This window comes from Danio rerio, chromosome 8 (genome assembly GCF_052040795.2).
Source record: "Danio rerio strain M-AB ecotype USA chromosome 8, GRCz13ab, whole genome shotgun sequence".
Classification (NCBI taxonomy): domain Eukaryota; kingdom Metazoa; phylum Chordata; class Actinopteri; order Cypriniformes; family Danionidae; genus Danio; species Danio rerio.
The window spans coordinates 40,930,056-40,950,217 of record NC_141028.1 but is presented as its reverse complement, the minus strand read 5'-3'; the positions used below and the strand labels follow the sequence as shown (position 1 = coordinate 40,950,217).

Here is a 20,162-nt window from a genome sequence, read left to right as displayed (position 1 = left end):
CAAGATAAACAAGTACGAGTAGACAGAACAAACACAGAAATCGCATATTTAACAAAAACATATTATTTAAATAATTACAACTAAATATTTATTATAGCATCTACCCAAAACCAAAAAATAAATAAATAAATAAAATAAACTGAAAATCCAACAGGGCAGTCCAAGAGTGAGGTCAGGGGCGAGCAAGGGTCAAATCCAAAAAAAAAGTCTAATGCAAAACATCCTGAAAATAGGAGAAGACAACAATTAAAAGGTGCTGTTTGCAGAGTACATACAGGCACAACTCGATTAAAATTAAGGACTTTTAAGCACTTTTTTAAGCACCTATTTTTATTTTTAAGACTGACAAGCAACGTATTGAACACCTGAAATGTATTCTCAGCAATACATAAAAACATTCCATAGGAACTACCTATCGATTTATAAAAAATAAAAAATAATATTAATATAATATTTCATAGTATTAAACCTATTTTAAATGTGCTTGTGAAATAATTTTTTTATGTTTTCGTAGATGGAAAGAGAACTGAAAATTAAATCACATTAAATTAAAGGACTAGAAATATTATTATATTGCTAAAATAAAACAAATTTTAGCAAATAATACTAATACAGAGTAAAAGTACATGGTACTATTTTAGTTTAAAAAAATCTGATTTTCATTACGGACCTTTTATAAGTGTAAACTTGTTTGAATGGTTTAATTGTTTAATTACAAAGAATTTAATTAAAAAGAAATTTGCACTAACAAAGGAAGTTTATTTTAAGGAAATATATTTTCAAGCTTAGGAAGGTTTTACGTATATGATGAAAAGATGTAAAAATTTTAAATGTAGCCTTTTATTTACACATTTTACACGTTTTTTTTTTTTGTTTGCTCATTCTGTGTCTGCCTTTACAATCTGGCAAATTTGTTGCTTAAATAACTTTTATAGTACATGGAATTTTTTTTACATAATTATAAACAAATGACTTTACAAAAATATATATTTTAAAAATAATAAAACAAATGACTTCATTTCAGTTAAGGTATTTGAATTTTTTTTTTTTTTTACATTTTCTACATTTTTCAAAGCAGTGTTTTAAGAGCCTTATTGTTTATTTTGATAAATATAACAACTGATTGCTTTGACCTATAATGCCTGTACAATTTAGTGACGCTTTAAGACAGACTACTGTATGTATAAATAATACAAATACCTCATTCAAAAACATTTCCAGCATACCAACCCCATGACGTCAGACACAGCAATATTCCAAGATGGGGTGCCTTTGTGCTAAAAGCTCTAGTAAAACATGCCCTTTTCATCAAAATTGTTACATTAATCAAGTTTGGTTAACATATTTTTATTAAATCGGAAAGCAATTTACGAAATAATGTAAACTTGATTGACAGCATCACTTCTACTACAAGACACTGGGAAGAATTTTTGCTAGGCGATGTAGGAAGATCTGACACTCAAAGTTTTCTCCATCAATTCATAAGCCCCTTTCACACATACAGACCTTTCCGGAAAATTGCCGGCAATTTTCCGGAAAGGTTGTATGTGTGAACAGGTCCTTTTTGAAAATACCGGTAAATTCATTCTGGCTATTTTCCGGAAAGAGAAGTTGTAACATTACCGACAATTTGCCGGAATGCTGCGCTGTGTGAATGCAGAAGGAAGATTGCCGTAATAAGCGCGTACACGTCTAGAACGTGCTGACGTGAGATGTCTGCTTTAGCCAATCACAACAGTCAGACGCATTTACCTCCGCGCGGTTTGTGAGAATAAAAACCTTTGAATATTTTTCCAGACACATTTAGCTGCTAGAAGTTTGTCAGATCACGTTTATATGTTCTTCTTAATGCCAACTGTGTAAATAATCATAGATGACATGCTTATGATAAGCCGTTGTTTGTTTACCTTCAAGCTTTGCGTGTGCCTGTGAAACAGCCTGTGAGCGCCTGCACACGCACATATTATGAACATCTCGACATGCGAAAGTGATCCTGCGAAATTTGTTCACAATATTGATCATCCACAGAGTTTGTAATTTAGTCAAATGTTTACAAATACAAGCGCAGCCGTTTAAAGCTCATTTGTGGTGAATGATGTCAGAATTTACCGGTATTTTGGAATGGATGTGTGAATGCTCTTTTCCGGAAAATTTCCGTAACGTCCTCGCCTGTGTGAACAGCGCTTTTTTGAAAATACCGGTAAAGTCGTTCCGGAAATTTTCCAGATATTACCGGTATCACTGTGTGAAAGGGGCTATTGTCTGAAATCTTGGTAATTAGTGAAAGTACCTTTGAACTGACAGCAGATCTTGATGAGGTCTTTCTTGATCTGGTCTTCTCCACTTTTGATCCTTCCCTGGGTTCATCTTTACAAGGGACCTGCTGAATGGAGAAAAAAAATACTTAGTGATAAAAACCTGGACTATATCATGCTCTAAAATGTTTGAAATAAAAGCAGCATAAAAGGACAAGCTTGTGGTGGAGTTTTGCTAGAAAAACCTGTGAGAGAGGATGTTGTGTGTGAGTCAGACTGTTGTATGAATGTGTGTTTTTGAGTGTATGAATGTGAGAATGCAATCACAAGAGTGTGCGTTAGTTTGAGGATTTTGCTATTTTAAATATTAGAGTCCAACAGAGTAATTTGTTTAGTTAAGTTGTTTAAAATTATTTTCATTGATTAAATACTTGCCCATATAAAGATGTAAAGAATAACCAAAAGAAATAATGTATTAAAATGTCATTATATTCTATATTCAATCTGCAAATCATTTGTTGTGAAATTTGAATGACTTCCATTCAGTATATGAATAAAATAAAACAATAGAACTAGAATAAAAAAATACTTCTTATCAAAATAAAGCAGGTGCTTTTACCTTAAGGAACTTTATTAGTATGGTTCCCTGCTTCCAATTGTATGTATTTTTTTTTTTATTTAGTGCCATGTCAGCAACCAAGGCCATCTTCATGGCAGGAATCTTTCAACAATAAATATACAATTTAAAAATCAACAAAAAAAATAAAAAATAAAACATAAATTAAATAAGATTTTTTGTGTTAATACATGATAAAAATTCTAAAATCTTTTCTGGTTTCACTTTGTCAAAAATGTCCTTAAAAGAGTTAATTTCATAAAAAGTCCTTCTGGAATCAGTAAAAGCAGGACAGTCCAGTAAAATATGTTTTACGGTAAGTACAGTTTTGCAGCACAAACACTGAGTAGGGTTTTCACCTTGGAGCAAAAAACCATGTGTAATTCTCGTATGCCCAATACGACATCTGGTAAAAACTACTTGATCAAATCGATTCTTAAAATGTCTTAAAATTCTGTGTGAAACTTCAGGTTGGATTTCATGTAGTTTATTGCTTTCTAATTCATCCCATTCCTTTTGCCACTTGTTTAAAATGTAAGCGTTGATAAAAGGTTTCATCTCTGACGGAGGAATTTGGCATTTGTTCACTACTTGCTTCAAAGCATCTTTAGCAGCTGCATCAGCTCGCTCATTGCCTAAAAGTCTGACATGTCCAGGAACCCAGCAAAAAATGATGTGATAAAACTGATTTTGTAGTTGGTGAACTTTAGTTAAAATATTGTCAATCAAAGGATGATCATTTGTTGAAGATTCCATAACTTGGAGGCATGATTTAGAGTCTGTAAAAATGATGGATTTCTTTTGTTGGGCATTTTCTATATACTCCAATGCTAAAAGTAAAGCGCGGGCTTCAGCTGTGAATATGGAGCATTCTTTAGGCAGACTGATTTCATGACTTTGTTCCCCTGTCACCATTGCTGCTGCTACATTACTTTCCATCTTTGAACCCTCTGTGATGATTGGTATGTGCTGAGAGTATTGAGTTCTGATATCCAGGTATTGTTGTTTGTACATATTGGGATGAGTAACTCCTTTCTTCTGATGTCCTAGCTCCATATTGATTATAGGCTTCTTTAAATTCCAGGGAGGCAATGAGTTGAAGTGTATTTGTTTTAAAATGTCCAGGTTTAAATTTAGATTTTGTAATTGTGAATTGATACGTAAACCAAAAGGTCTGATGGTTTTTGGCTTACTCTCGTGTAATTGTACAAACTGAGGTTCGAAAACTGCAGTATAGGCTGGGTTGTTCTTATTTGCCTTTAGTTTGATAGCATATTGTAATGAAAGTTTCAGCCGTCTATTTTGAAGTGAGGGTTCGTTAGCTTCAATGTACAGACTCTGAACGGGTGATGTTCTGAATGCTCCTAAAGCAAGCCGTAATCCTTGATGGTGGATTGTATTGAGGATCTGTTTATAAGATTTCCTGGCAGAGTCATAAATTATGCTTCCATAATCCAAACGAGATCAAATGATTACTCTGTACAATCGTAAAAGTACAGTTAAATCAGCACCCCAGATTGTTTTTGCCAACACTTTGATTATGTTCATAGCTTTGAGGCACTTGTTTTTCAAAATTTTTAAATGAGGGATAAAAGTCATTTTGTTATCAAAAAGGAGACCTAAAAACTTGATTTCTTTAACAACTTTGATCATATTTCCATTGATAAAAAGTTCTGTATCATGATGAAGTGATCGCTGGATACAAAAATGTGTACAAACAGTTTTTGTTTTAGAGAATTTAAAACCATTTTCGACAGCCCACTAGTTAATTTTGTGAATATTTAGCTGTAATTGCCTTTCAATTGTATTCATGTTCTTCCCTCTGTAACAGATACATAAATCATCCACGTAGATGCTGCAGAACAGATTTGGAGCAATGATTTCCACAATGCTATTTATTTTAATACTGAAGAGTGTGACCGAGAGTATACTTCCTTGAGGAACTCCGAGTTCTTGTTGGTGGGTATTTGAAAGGGAATTTCCCACTTGGACTCTGAAGTTTCTCCTAGTGAGAAAGTTTGAAATGAAGGTAGGAAGTCTTCCTCTAAATCCTATTTGGTGAAGATCTTTTAAAATTCCATATCTCCATGTTGTGTCATAAGCTTTTTCTAAATCAAAGAAAACAGCAACAACATGTTCTTTTCTGATGAATCCATCTCTGATATAAGTTTCTAGTCGGATTAACTGATCCAATGTACTCTTTCCACGTCTAAATCCACACTGGTAGTCAGTTAGTTGTTTGTTTTTTTCCAGTGTCCAGACAAGACGGTTGTTAATCATTCTTTCCATCGTTTTACATAAACAACTGGTTAGAGCTGGTTTAGGTATTTAGGTATTGCTATTACTGTTGCTTCTTTCCACGAAGCTGGAATTTTCCCCGAAGACCAGATGTTGTTGAACTTGTCCAGTAGAAGGCATAGTGAACTATATGGTAAGTGTTTTAAAAACTGGTAATGGATTTTATCTGGTCCAATGGCTGTATCATGTGAGCATTTTAAAGAATTTATTAATTCTTTAATTTTAAAAGGTTGATTATATACTTCTTTGTTGTCAGAATAAAAATTTAGTTCTTTGCATTCCTGCTGTGCTCGTATGATTTGAAATGTTGGGAGGCAGTTTTCTATTGATAAATTCTTTACAAAGGCTTCAGCTAATGTATTTGCTATGTCCATTTCCTTTGTTTGAAGTATTCCTTGTTTTATAATATGTTGTATGCGAGTTCCATTTTCCTTTCCCTTCATTTTACGGATCATGTTCCAAATCTTGTTCATGGGAGTATAGTAAGTTAAGCTGGATACAAATTGTTTCCAGCTTTGTTTCTTTGCTTTATTTATGGTTCTGCGAGCTTGGGCTCTACAAATTTTAAAATGGATAAAATTTGTAGTTGTTGGATGTTTATTAAAAGCACGTTCTGCTTTTTTCCGAGTTTCAATAGCTTTTTTACATTGTTCATTAAACCAGGGATTTGTCTTTCGTTGTGGTTTTGTTGATGTCTTTGGGATGGTTTCATCTGCTATAGCGATTAACTGCTGAGTGAAGTCTTCTATTGAGTTCTGATTATCTTGGGTAGCTGAAATAAATTTTTCACAACACGTTTTGAAAGGGGGTCCAGTCTGCTTTCTTGAGTTGCCATCTTGAAGGTCTACTTGTTACATCCAGTTGTGGAAATGTGAGGATAATTGGGAAGTGGTCACTCCCGGATAGATCATTCCATACTCTCCATGAACAGTCAAGTAAAAGATCAGCACTACATATTGTCAGATCGATTGCTGTATAAGTGCCATGTCCTGGATGAAGATATGTTTTGGTTCCATCATTTAAAAGACATAAATCATTATTTTCTATAAAAGTTTCCATTCTTCTTCCTTTGGCATCACAATGATCTTCACCCCATAAGATGTTGTGGCTGTTAAAATCACCCATCCGTATAAATGAAGTTGGTAGTTGTGAAATAAGTTTGTCCAGTTCTTGAGGTATTACAGCTTCATGAGGTGGGATATAGAGCATATTGTAATTGTTTTATGTAGAGTAAGTTGAACTGCTGTTGCTTGTAATTGAGTGTCCAATGCAACTTAACTGTGGATAACGTCGTTTCTCACTGGATAGCTGATCCTCCAGAGGATCGTTGTATGTTTGGTCCACATAAACTAATCATATTAAAACCTTTAAAAGTTAAGGCATCATTTGGAGATAAGTGGGTTTCCTGAATACAATAGGCAAGTGGGTTAAAAACAGAATTTAAATGCTGTAATTCTGCAAAGTTGGTTTTTAGTCCCCGACAATTCCACTGTACTATGTGATTGTTTATTCTCAAGTGGGAAATATAGGTACAGGTCCTTTATTTTTACATTTAGGTGAGAGACTACGACTACGACTGGTCGTTGTCTCCGTCATTTCAATATCTTTAGGATTGTCATCTTTGTGAGTTCGACATTTATCTTGATTTGGTTGTTGATTTGTTGAACTTGGAGTTTTCTTTTTCACTTTTGATTCTTTCTGTTCTAGGTATGAGTCTTGAATTGGTCCAGTTTGAATGAGTTCATTTTTTGTTTTTTGGGAAGTTAAATTTTTGGTGTTGCTTATGGTTTGAGGTTTGTCCTTGAATAGCCAAGTTAGATCCGTCTGACAACTTATTGATTGAGTTTTTGGTGTGACTGCAACAGAATAGGGCTTTTTCAGACAGAAGGCAGGAAGAGCTTCAACTATTTTACGAGCTTCAGGATAACTCATCTTCCTTGTGTGTTTTATTTTCTGTATTTCTTTCTCTTTATGCCAAATGGGACAATTATTTGATGAGGCTGCATGATCTCCAAGGCAGTTTTTACATTTAGGAGGTTTTGTGCAGTTCATTCCATGATCATCCTCACCACAATTTTGACATGTTGTCTTATTTTTGCATCCTGCAGATCCATGACCAAATTTCTGGCATTTAAAACATCTCAGTGGATTTGGTATGAATATATCTACGGCAACACTTAAATATCCAAGTTTGATTTTCTCTGGTGGTTGTGGTCTGTTGAAGGTCAGGATGTATGTTCCCGTTTTAATCATCTGCCCATCCTTTTTGATGATTATTCTTTTTACGTCGATTACACCTATTGGTTTTAATTCTAAAGCGATTTCAGATTCGTCCATATCTTGTAATTCTCTGGTGCGGTTTACACCTTTGCTGTTGTTCAGGGTAGAATGAGGGAATGCTTTCATAGTAATTCCAGCCAAAGTTGTTGCTTGTAGTAAATTTTCTGAGTTAGCTTTCCTAGCACATTCCACCAAAATTTGTCCAGATCGCAGCTTTTTAATGTCTTTAACTGTTCCTGCAATTCCTGTGATTCCTTTGTGGATCGCAAAAGGGGACAGTTTGGTCAGGGGCATGTCATCAGTCAGTGATTCCAGTACAATAAATCTTTGCCAGTTTTCATTTTCAGATGGGAAAATAAAACCAGTTCTTAGTTCAGTCTCCAAGTCTTGTTCCAATATCCGTTTTTTAGTGTTTTGATTTTTTGCCATAATGTTTAGATATTTGCTCTTCATCTCTGCTCCTCACCCACCTCGGAGTCTTACAAGGAGATGTACAGAGCCACGGACATCCACTGGATGTACATCAAGGATACAGTGATGATTTACTTGAGCATATAAACACAGGGTCTATAATACTCAATTGACCCTATGCCAGCGCCTTCCGGAAGAAAGGCAAGTCCTGACAAGCCGATTGATTGGAATGGGCCTTTCCAATCTCTCGTCTAGTTGAAGTATGAGCCAAAGTGATGTGTTGGATAATTGATAGCTGCAGCAAATCAAAATCCTCAATCACCAGGATCTCTTCCTCCACCAACACGAGTCGCAACTCACGGCCAACAAGTTGCCCCATTTGTCGCCTCTTACGAACAGCAAGGGGGTGCTAGGGACCTATTCTACCCCGGGTCCCCACAAGGACCCTGCTTCCAGTTAGTTAAACTTCAGATACCTCCATAATCTGTACTCTGGTGCTTCATTTGGTTCTTGAGTAACTGGTGTCGCATTCCAGGTCCATCACAATCTGAGCTAGAAGGACAATATGACAAAACACAAGACAAATATGAATACACATAACATACAGAATAAAACATTTAAAGATATAGTTTACTATTCTGCCACCATTTATTCATCCTCTACTTGTTTCAAAGCAGTTTGAATCTGTTAAACACTAAAGCAGATATTTTGAAGAAAGTTAGAAACCTGTAACTATTGATATACATAGTAGGAAAAACTGGGTTTGTGTTCATTCATTTTCATTTCGGCTTAGTCCCTTTATTAATCTGGGGTCACCACAGTGGAATGAACAGCCAACTTATCCAGCATATGTTTTACGCAGCAGATACTCCTCCAGCTGCAACACATCACTGGGAAAAACCCATACACTCTCATTTACAAACATTCACTATGGACAATTTAGCTTACCCAATTCACCTGTACCGCATGTCTTTTGGGGGAAACCGGAGCACCCGGAGGAAACCCACGCCAACATGTGGAGAACATACAAACTTCACACAGAAATGCCAATGCCGAGGCTCGAACCAGAAACATTTTTGCTGGGAGGCAACAGAGCTATCCACTGTACCACCGCACCATCTGAGTTTATGTTCAACAGAACAAAAAAAATATTTTGAAACAAGTGGATAAAAGATGTCATTATTTTTGGGTGAACTATCCCTTTAAAATTCAAGTGTCAAGCATTAGTCTTAAAAACTTATGTATCACTACAGGAAAAATAAATCAAGTACCTCTTGTGAACAAGCAAAATCATTATGCCATTGTTTTCAATGGTTTTCTTTTACATTTTTCACTCTGAAATTATAACTTAAACATGCAATAAAAGGTAAATTAATCTACTTTTGACATAAAAAAAATGTTTTTCCAGCTCACCAGTACATTCAAATTTTACATTTTTCAGAAAACAATTCAATAAGGTACCTTGTGGAAACATTTAGAATTTCTTTCGAATTAGATTTTTTTTTAATAATAGATTTTTTCTTGTAATCTAAAATCTTGTAATATTTTAATAATAAATAAAACATAAAATATATTATTTCAGTACCCAACAACCAGTCTGACATATATAAGTTACAAAATATGTACAATATTGTACCTGGTTGATGATGAAGTCAAACAATTAGTAATGCACTGATGTGAGAGTTGTCCTTTCCTTCAGCTTGCATCCTTGCATGATTCCTTTCTTTTCTATAACAAATTATTAAAATACAATCAATTTATAAAAATATTATTTTTACTTGCCACAAAACCATTTGTTTGGACTTGATACATATGTACAAGATTAATGGTGCAATTCAGTTTCCAGGCTGTTTTGATGTAATATAAAACATAAGATATGGATTTTAAGCTTATTTAACACAATTGATTTTATTTTTTAACAAGGTTTAATATTTCATAACACACTTAGGCTTTTTTTTAGCTAATTAATTTCCTTCATAAGTCATTAAACACATCACGTTTCAACTGTGGATTTTTTTTCAAACGTTTTGGCTTTAAATTTTTTTAATGCAGACCAGTCTCTACAGTGGCCAGCATGAACCACATAACGTTACTCTGCAAACTTTTGCTGAAACTTGATAAAACACACATTAACAAGCAAATCATGATAATTAAGATTAACGTTAACTCATCAAAAAGAGACTGTTCGTTCAGTGCTTGAGCCAAAACCAGTACAAAAGCAGAACTCGGCACCAATTACAACTGTATAAAACGGACAGCATATGATTCATTCATTCAAGCTCCCGTTTCGACGCTGTTCTTCATATAACACGTCTTATTGATCATTTATTTGGGAATGACGAGCGAATAAAAGGACAATTGTAACTTAAATGAATTTGTTAAAACCCAGAGCACAATCAATTTAACAGATTAAGTTACTGAACTGACGGCTGCCATCATTCTTAGCCGTTTTTAGCCATACTATCCACATATAAGTTACAGTTTTATCACTATTCAAAACAGGGGCTTTTCTAACAAATAAAAACATTACCTGACGACAAATATCTCAAAAATATGATTTTAAAATAATAACTTACCCGATATGAAGAAGAAGATGAAATGGCGGACTTGACTTCACTTCCTCGTTTGAAAAAAATAACCGTCATTCACGAGGCTCCGCCCACTCCACCGTAATGCAAGGATGAAGCGAAACACATATTCGCCACCAGGGGGCAGTTTTATGATTATGTTTTTAAATAAATAAATAAATAAATAAATAAATAAATAATATATTATATATATTAGGGTAAGGGTAATTAGGCAAGTTATTTTATAACAATGATCTGTTCTGAAACTGTCGAAAAAATATATAGCTTAAAGGGGTTAATAATATTGACCTTAAAACACTTTTAAAAAAATTAAAAACTGCTTTTATTCTAGTCGAAGACTTTCTCCAGAAGAAAAAAATATTATCAGACATACTGTGAACATGTCCTTGCTCTGTTATGTAACATGCTGTAATTCTAGAATATTTACTGTTATTTTTAATATTCAGTAGCTTGTTATATAAAAACTATAACACTTTAAGATATATTTACAATGAACTAATAGCTAATTAACATGCTTATTAATAGCATATTGTCTATAAAATTTGTTGTTACAGGTGCACACACACAGAACCAGGATAGACTTTTGGGCCTTTCTATGTTGAGTTTGCATGTTGTTTCTGTTGGTTTCCTCCAGTTTCTTCCATAGTGCAAAAATTTGCAGTTTAAGTGAATTTTGGATAAACTAAATTGGCTGTAGTTTGTGAATAAGATAATGTGTGGTGTTTACCAGCACTGAGGATTGTACCCTCAGGGCTGTGTTGCAGAAGCATTAGTATCTGATTGCAGACTTGCATATGCAAGCTGAGGCACACAGTTTGACATGCAATGTCAGAAACAATGCACTCAAATAGAGCTAGTGACGTCAAACTGAGGGGTAGGGTTAGGAGCGGGGTTAGATGTGCGCATTAAAATTGGTCAGATTTATTTTTATTATTTTTTAGAATAAGTAAATAAAACTTTGTGTTGTTTACAAAGATCAGCTTATTCACGAACACATTCATGTTATTCACATTCTACTGCTCAGTTCTCTGACTTTTTCTATATAGTTATTTTATTCATAAACAAAACATTTATGTCTATTTAATATTCAAATTAAATAAAAAAGAACAATGTTGCATGTGGCATTTAATCAAACAAAATCAAAAAATAAAACCAAGAAAACAGCACTTTAATTCAGCATTATTAGATTATGAATTCATTTGTAAAATTGTTCATTAAAAAGTAGTACTAATAGCAAATTAAATCCACCCAGTAGGTGGCGGTAGGACACTATCTTAATTCATTCAAATGGAGAACCGAACAAAACATTAATGGATTAAAACATAATAAATGATGAAACTCACTGCATTTATAGACATTTATAGACATACCAGGTAATATGAAAAGAAATTATGAATATTAATCATGCTGGAACATTTACATATAACAGATAATATAAATTTATATTCATAGCAGCCTCAAAGTAAAAATAAATCCATTATTGAGGAAATAAACTGAATTAATACATAAGGTTACAAACATATACTTTCCCGGATAAGCAATAGCTTATTCCTATTCTTAATAACCTAAAGAATCATTTTCAATCTCAGAAAGTCTTATTTAGAACATGCGATGTTATTATTTTCAGAGAAGGTGTAGCGCTCTCACTGCCTGATGAGGGACAATAATGTTAATAAAACACAGGAAACACAGAACTGCTGCTGCTTCACATCAGAGTCTGTGTTTTGTTTGAGCAGCAAGCCCCTCCCACACATTAGGTATGCAGTCCACTGGCAGAAGTAGTCAATCGGAAAAATGTAAATCCTTGCATCACATTACATTAATTTACAATATTTATTTTCTATTTTCTACTTCATAAAACAAAAGTGTACAGACTTAGAAAGACAGATTAACTTTGATTTTCAATTTCTAATAATTTGTAACCACTTCAAAGGCTCCAGTTCATTTATAGTTAAACCGCAACTAAAAATACACAACTCGCACTACACCCGATGTGTCAAACACGGACCACATCTGGCCCACATACAGCACGCCACAACTTACACTACATCCGGTGTGTCACACACGGACCATATCTGGCCCACATACGGTAGGCCACAACTCTCACTACACCTGGTGTGTCACACACGGGCCATATCTGGCCCACATACGGTAGGCCATAACTCACTACACCCGGGGTGTCACACACAGGCCACATCTGGCCCACATACGGCAGGCCACAACTCACACTACACCCAGGGTGACACATATGGGCCACATCTGGCCCACATACAGCAGGCCACAACTCACACTACACCCGGTGTGTCACACACGGGCCATATCTGGCCCACATACGGTAGACCACAACTCACACTACACCCGGTGTGTCACACACGGGCCATATCTGGCCCTCATATGGTAGGCCACAACTCACACTACACCCGGGGTGTCACACACAGGCCACATCTGGCCCACATATGGCAGGCCAGAACTCACACTACACCCGGGGTGACACATACGGGCCACATCTGGCCCACATACAGCAGGCCAGAACTCACACTACACCCGGGGTGACACATACGGGCCACATCTGGCCCACATACAGCAGGCCATAACTCACACTACACCCAATGTGACACATACGGGCCACATCTGGCCCACATACAGCAGGCCACAACTCACACTACACCCGGTGTGACACATACGGGCCACATCTGGCCCACATACAGCAGGCCACAACTCACACTACACGCGGTGTGACACATACGGGCCACATCTGGCCCATATGTCTCCTGCCATTGCCAGAAGTGAGCCATATGTGCCTTAGTTGGCCCAGATGTGGCCCAGAACTGTATGCTATCTGGGGATATGGTGTGAGCGCGGGCCGTCGGGGGAGACGGGAGAGGGGACAAGCGTGCTTTGGCCCGGTTCAAGGCAACTGTACCTAGTGTGAGTACGGCCTAAAGGGCCTACTCACACTATGCCATCCGTACCGTGCCCAGGCCCGTTTCCCGGATCGTTTGAGACAGGGGTTTTCAAACTTTTTCAGCTGAGGGCCCCTTTGTGTAGGGCGAATTCTTTCGGGGACCCCCAAAAAATAAATATCACGCCACCCCCTCAAATTAACAACTGTACTTAATTTTTTAAAATTTTATTATTCAATACATTTATATTATTATATATTATTCAATAAATTTATATTATTCACTATCTGGATTAATTTTTGTAAGATGTTAGTTGAGTTGACATGGTTTCAGTGCTTCAATCTATTGATCAAATCTTCATGCGCAGTGTTCATTGTGGTCTTCTCTCACTGGATTCCATCAAGCCATATTTTGTGTTCGAGTCATCACGTTTACACAGTTTTGTATGCCATTTTTATGCTTTTTTTCTGCCTATGCACAGCTAGACTCTTCTGTATTTACCCTTACAGCTGAGAGTCTAAATGTATCTAAAGATTTAAAGCTTTAAAGAGTTTTGTCATTCATCAGCCTGTTAACAGTTAACTGTACTGTTGTAACTAGCAATACTACAATAGAGGCTGTAGTGGTTCAGTGTGTTTTGTTTATTTTTATTCCTTTTTTTTGTGCACATCATAATTTACTCAGGTCGACAATCCTGACATACACTGATAAAAAATAATTTCCTAAATGCAATCTAGAATTGGGTAGTCAAGTTCAAAGAGCCACAAATTTTACTTTGCTTAATTTTAAAAGCTTTGCTGACTTTAAAATGTTCATACCAGTTTGTTCTATTAATAATAATACTGAACATTACATTTAAATTATTTACACAAATAAATATGGGGAAAAAGTGGAACATCTTGAAAAAAATGCATTTATATTCAGGAGAGTATTAAAATTTGATCAGATATGTTGAGCTCTATTAAATACAGAGCACTAATACATTTAAATTTTTAATAATTAATTAGCCCTATAACATAACACAAATAGATACATTATAATTTTTAGACTATAGTTGTTTTATTCAGGGTGTATACAATTTAGTTTTTTTAATCATCCAGTTATGAACCAATGTAAGAGGTTCACTGCAGAGCTCATCCAGCTGTCATTAGTGTAACAGGGGTGAAACTCTGAGAACTCGCTGATGTGATGACAGCTCCATTCATTGTTATTGCAGCACTTTTTGCTTTACAATTTTAATATGTTTGTTTGCCATGCTGCAAAGAGGACCGTCTGATATTTGTACAATGCAAAGTGTAAAGCCTGTCGCACTTTGGACGAGGTGCAATGTTGTGCCGTGTCTTTAAAATGCTATTTGTTCCTCATGAGTGAAGCCTGCGCAGAGAGGCGCGCGCTCCGCAGCACCCAGCTGATCGCTTACTTAGGAACGCAAGCCATAAACAGGGAAGTGCTTCCAGCCTCCGATAATGTTCTTATTGATCATGTATTTTAACCGAAATATTGTCAGTAAATAGACCTGAGCATTCATTTAGTTGTTTAGCGAAAAAGAGGTAAGCGTAAGTGAAAGGTAAACGCCGTCAGGTGCAGCAGACAAGCGCCAAAAATCACAGGAAATGCCCGGCCAGAAGCACTTATTCAATAAAAGTCCCCGTGCACAGAGGCGGGCCGCTGTGCTTTTTTTCCTGTTTCACGAAAGTGTCAACTGCATTTAAATGACATAAGCATAAAGCTTAATTTTTGCAGTACTTTTGAGCTCAAATTATTATAAAAAATATATTAACCTTCAGAATAATGCAGGACACAAAATTTAACCATGTGGGCCCATTGATTACCTCTTATCTAAATATTTTTGCGGCCCCCCTAGCGCCATCTGGCGGCCCCCCAGGGGGCCGTGGCCCCCAGTTTGAAAACCCCTGGTTTGAGAAGTGTGTGCGCGCTGAATCGGGCTCAAGCACGGTTCACTTGGCGGCCCTGGCCCGGTTGGAAGAGGTGTGCCCGAGCGCGGTACACTCGGGCTTTGGCGCGGTATACGCTTGTGTGTGAGTGCAAAACGCGCCAAAGCCCGAAACTGAAAGCGATACGTGACTTTTGAAAGCGATACGTGACTTAAGGGGTTGTTTCATATGGATTTATTAATCATTCTTACAGTTCAGTGATCGCAAACTTCCGTAGTTTATTAAAGACGAGAACTCCTCACAGCATGACAGCTGCGCGCCTTTAGCAGACCTCCTCATTCCCGCAGCACAAGAGCTTAATGATTGTTTATGAGCGCCAAAAGTGGCGGATCTGTCCGGTGAAATATCTGACTGCGTGTCATCGCATCCCTAAGGACTGTTTGGCGAAATATTTGACTGCATATCACTGCGTAACAAACGACTGAAACGATATAACTAGAGAAATCTCCACTGTGCTACTGGGTGAGAGCGTATGGAAAGCCGTTGTAGCATTTAAACCTTGTTCTGACTATCCATAAATATATTTAGAGATATCTCTAATTATATTTTGACTAGTCATAATTATAATTCGACTAGTCAGATTGGAGATATCTGCAAATATATTATGACTGACTAGTCATATTCCTCCATTGACTTCCATTGAAAAATATTTGCAGATATCTCCAAATGAATTTTGACTAGTCAAAAGTCCAATTCAAGATATCTACAACTGTAATTCGACTATTAGTAAATTAATTAGAGATATCTTCAAATATTTGTAAATATCTCTAAATATGATGAATTAAAGATATCTAAATGTATTATAACTAGTAAAAACTCAGGGTTATCTTTAATTATAATTGTTACTAGTCAAAATTCATTTGGAGATATCTGCAATTTTTCAATGGAAGTCAATGGAGGAATATGACTAGTCATAATATATTTGCAGATATCTCCAATCTGATTTCGTACTAGTACAATTGTAATTGCAGATATCTCTAATTGTCATTCTGAGTAGTGGAATTATAATTATGACTAGTCAAAATATAATTAGAGATATCTCTAAATATATTTATGGAGTCAGAACAAAGATTTAAATGCTAAAAAGGCTTGCCATAGAGAGCGCTTCTGAACCAAGAGGCAACCTCCCGCTCTCTCTCAGGAAGCCAATACGGAAGTAACTAAAACTGCAATTCATCCGAAATTACGCTAGCCGCTCCTGGCTCCAAAACAGAGCAAATTTTAATTGAGCCCACTGTTAGAATGGCCAACTTTACAGCAGAAAAAAAGGTGTTTACAGCCTGGTACAAAAAAAGATTTAGGTTAATACAGCTAATATTACCCTTCATGACAACTGTGAGGGGGGGGGGGGGGGGGGTTTTTTATAACTCATCCGTTTCCTTTATATTAAGTTATATTAAGTTTGCATAATTAAGGGCGTGGTCACTTGAGTGACAGCTAGGTCTCGTTGGTCGCCGTCACGTCACCTGAATCGTCACCAGCTGAATCCGGCAGATTAGCCACTGAACTCGGCATATTTATCGTATTTCTGTGTTGTTTTATGTGGCTTTACAAAGTCAACTGCCTTTTGGACTTGTTTCCTACAATTATTTGATGGAATGTCATGCTGAGTGCACTTAATTGCACTCACAAACCGTTCACGTGGCCTCCTTTTCCCATGTGAGTAAAGTTATATACTTATATACCATCTCTATACATGTATGTTTTATTTAAGATCATTTATCGTTTATATTTATATTTAGAGCTGTAATGCACTCCAGAATCTGTCAGATTGATTAGCTGTAGGCTCTAGAACAGTCATCTGAAGCGTTGTCATACAGTGTTATGCTGGATTTCATATAGTCTTACATTAACTAATGCAGACTATATCTGAGGTGTTTGGATGTAATTCGCGTTTTCCTCCTGTTGAGAAACGTCATAAGAACAATGTTTAATGGCTCAATGTATTACAGCAGTGTTTTTAAAAGACTAAACACTTTATTGATATAGTGTACAACCAAGCACATGTGGGGCCTGTTTCAGAAAGGAGGTTAACTGAAAACTCAGAGTATTTTAACCCTGAAATGAGAGAAACTCTGGGTTTTCCGTTTTAAAATGGCAGGTTTGTTAAACTCGAGAAAGCAGGGTAAGTCAAGCCTGTTTCTAAAATGAAAGGTAACTTTAACTCAGAGTCAGTTACTATGGTAACTTACTCTGTGAATCTAACCTGGTCAGAAGCAGGTTTTATTCTCTAAACTCAGAGTTTCTGTCGGTCTCCTCCCCTTTTTTAAAGATGAAGCAGTATTTCTCGCCATAGCCTTGCGTTTCCACCCACCTATTTTTATGCTTATTTTGGATACGTGCATAAAAACGATTGATAGAAACGTCATGATGCACATAACTTTTTAAAATATGCATAAAAACGCGCATAACTGAGTAGGATAAACTTTTATTCGATAGAAAATGTGCGCATAAACTACGATGGAAACACTTTTATTGAACAAATTACAGTATGTACATTAAAAAAAGATCATGATCATATGATAATGAAAATGTACAAACCAGCAGGCTGAACACACTGTAACATGTCTTAAATATTGTTTTAGTCATTCTAAAATGCCTTTACTGTTTCAGTATTAGTGTATATTATTAATTACCTCCGAACGTCTGGTGCGTGTCAAGAGTCTCCGCGTCTCATGGCATCAGACGCCCCCATGTGTTCATTGTGTTTCAGCATTGTCTTCTGACATCGAGGCGCAAGTACATTAATTAGGCTAAATAAAGAATTAATTGATGCAGCTTCTTCTACCACAGTAAATTCTGTTTTTACTGTTGATATTTGGTGCCAGTTTAATCAGGAAGTGACGATTTTTTTTCTCTTTGACTCGTTGGATGGAATTTTATTCGCATCTTTTATGCAATATTCCAGTTTTGCACATAAATTTATGTAATATATTTGGATGGAAACATAGCTATTGCCTACATTTTAGTCAGAAGAACTGTACGAGAATGGCTTATCCTTTTTAATAAATAATTAAACTAAATTCACCTTCGACATGCACTGTAACTAGATTAATGGGATTATTATTCTTTCTAAAATTATTTTGAGTACTGCTTACCTTCTAAATGTTATATTAACCTCTATCACTTGATCAATAAAAAAGGCAAACACACAAGTGCACTGTTAAATCATTTAAAACTAATAAATGTATTAAAAAAAGTTTAGAAAAAAAAATATAAACGTCACAAATTACATTACTTATTTTATTATACTTAAATATTTAAATACTTAAAAAGTGAAATTAGGCATTAACTTGAGCAGCTGTTTTCCCACGCTAACTGTCTCTTCTTCACTGATGGTTGCTTCTTTTCAAATATATACGTTCATATTTGCTATAACTTTGCATGAGAACATCAAGTTTAGCTGGAGAAAGAAATGGTGATCTCTTTTATAAGATATTGCCATAGTCACTCGTAATGTCTGCGCTCCATTGATAATGCCTTTTTAAAGTCACGGTGTGCGCTAGGCTTGGGCGGTTTTACGGTATTATGGTATACCGCGGGATCTAAAAATAGCAACGGTGTGAGTTTCAATACCGTTATACTGTCATAAAATATTAAATATCCTTTATTTAATGCCTACAAAAACGTGTGTGTGGTTGTCATCACGGCACAGTGTGGAGGAGAGAGAGGAAGAGGGAGAGGGAGGGGAAGAGGGTGAGAGGGAGGGGGAGAGAGGGACAGGGAGAGGTGACGTGACAAGTGGCGCTCCAAAGTGACCTGCAGTTTGGCAGTTTCGACTGAATAGAAGGGAGACGTGGTTAATATGAACGAGAGGTCTGCATTAGAGCTGAAGATCTTTACCCGAACCCGGCGAGACCCGAAAAAATCCAAAATCCCTGCATTAAAATCCATCCCTGCAAAGATGAAACAAATGATGACGAAGTAGTAAAAAAAGCGAATTTTGACGGCGGTCAAGCCATTCACTAGCTCAGAAGGAGCGGTTATTTCAGCCGCAGGTATTTCGCGGTCGCTCATACACTGCGTATTACGGTAGAGCCCTAAACCGCAAGCTGACAGGTAAAAAGACGAGGCCACTCCACTCGCTACACTGCAACTGCTGTCATGGAAAATTAAATGGATGTTCCTGACTAGTAGATGAACAAACAATCCTACCCAAAACTTGCAAAATCAGCCAGATCAGAACTCTGCATCTCGACCTGTAGCCGCAGGAAAGGGTGTTCAGCTGCTGGACCCCGTGAGCGCAAGACTGCGCTAAAGCCAGTGGATTTAATAATGTGCCTCCACAAACAGACGTAGCCTAATCTTGGTGAGTAAAGGGTTTTTAAATTATAAATAAATATTAATTAAACCATATAATCATAATGTAGACAGAGTATACAGGCTTATGGTGGCATTATTCTTTTAATATTCAGCTTCACCGCCGCCTTAATGCCAGATAGTGAAGAGAAGTGGATAAACAAATCATGCAGAGCTTTTATCTTAATTTCTTTATTGCCAAAATACCCATTATCATTTAGAGTTTATTTGTTAAGCAAGAATTCTTTTCATTGGTGTGTTGGCTAATTTAAAGGCTAAGTGCATGTACCTAGACCTATAGAGTGCTGAGATGTTACGATGTTTCAGAGGACTTATTTTATTTCTTTGTTCCAACTTCCAAGTGGCCTATAAGCTACTTTTGTTACGAATAAATGATGTTAAAACATAAATTACTCATTCTTGAAAAAAAATGCATTAGAGCTGTGTGCACATTTGAATAATGTCGGGCTGGAAACGGGTTCGGGATTTATAAAGCTGTCGATCAAAATGTACCTGTCAGACTCGGGACCTATTGGGTATAATTTTTATGGCCCGAA

At 36.3% G+C, this 20,162-nt stretch overlaps 1 long non-coding RNA gene across 1 annotated transcript; it reads right to left on the bottom strand.

The window, feature by feature from the left end:
* Window positions 1-2,245: 2,245 nt before the first annotated feature.
* Window positions 2,246-9,589, bottom strand: LOC147842774 (uncharacterized). The gene is made up of 3 exons (XR_015498286.1): window positions 9,497-9,589; window positions 8,336-8,412; window positions 2,246-2,383 (listed from the first exon to the last, which is right to left on the bottom strand). It is a non-coding gene; the product is annotated as an uncharacterized LOC147842774 (long non-coding RNA).
* Window positions 9,590-20,162: the final 10,573 nt, after the last annotated feature.